The sequence below is a fragment of the Nothobranchius furzeri genome, chromosome 17, assembly GCF_043380555.1.
Source record: "Nothobranchius furzeri strain GRZ-AD chromosome 17, NfurGRZ-RIMD1, whole genome shotgun sequence".
Taxonomy (NCBI): Eukaryota; Metazoa; Chordata; class Actinopteri; order Cyprinodontiformes; family Nothobranchiidae; genus Nothobranchius; species Nothobranchius furzeri.
The window spans coordinates 50,146,793-50,148,028 of NC_091757.1; positions in this window are offsets into that span (position 1 = coordinate 50,146,793).

A 1,236-nucleotide genomic window follows, 5' to 3' on the forward strand; every position below is an offset into this window, starting at 1 on the left:
TCTTTAATAAACACATCAGACACAATCTGTCATGTCTACTTCACCCGTTTCAGAGAGACCCTCTTGGTGGATCAGAAAGTCACAGGGGTCAGGGCTCTGAGCTCCAGCTGGTGTGAGGAAGGCAGGCTGATTTGAAGGGAACACGTGCAGTCTCGTGCACCTTTTTGACCAGATGTTGAATGGTCAAACAGTACCTAAACTGACCATTGCAGGATGTTACAGCTTGTTGATTAAATCTTGTTGATCAAACAATAAAAATACATTTATTGAGTTTTACTAACCAAGCAGTTTGCATAACTCAATTTTTCTTCCCATTATCTAGGCTAACTGTGCTGTTAATGCTCATTTAAAAATCTTAGTAATTTTTAAGAGGTACGTTTTTATTTTTCAGAAATTTACAGGTGTTGTTTATGAATAATGTAGTAACAGCTTATCTCCAGCAGAGAGCAGAAAAAATTCTTACTGGCTGAAGCCACATACGAAAGATTTGATTTCTTCTGACTCCATACAGTTTACCCAAATAAAATATGTAAACGCCTTATAGACAGAGTGTGTGGTCACAAATCAAATCAAATGACAAGTTATAGTTGTTTAATTTAAAAGTTTGTTTTATTTTATTTGGCTTTTTTTCTATTTGAGTAGTTTATACACTTGTTGTGAACCCAAAATAATATATATATATATATATATATATATATATATATATTTTTTTTTTTTTAACAAAATGTGTACCTTTTTAAAAGAATGTCCATGTCCGTATCTGTCTCAGTGTGTAGTTGGGTATTTATTGGTCTTGAACTAAAAATTTAAATCTGACATGTTTGATTAAAAATTACAAATATATACTGGCAACGTTTTGTAACCAAATATATTTATTTTTACAACCTAATGATAATAAATAATAATAATAATACAATGAATTTATGAAAAATTTCCAGTAAATACAACGTAAGAACCTTCACAGACATATCTTTCTAGTAAACACAATTAGTGCGGAAACGGAAGTGTTTAACAGTGTACTATCTTGACTAACAAGGAAAAGACCCGCCTACTTGTTCCTCTGACCAATAAACAGTGAAGACATCCAGGCAATGCATCCGGTAGAGCCGCCAGGGTACGCGGGAAACCGGCTTCATTCGGCTTTCAAGAAACATGTATATGTTTTAAAATACAATACAAATTTATTTTATTCAATGCGTGGGTGGTAAAGTTGTGTTTTAAACTAATATAGCCGAA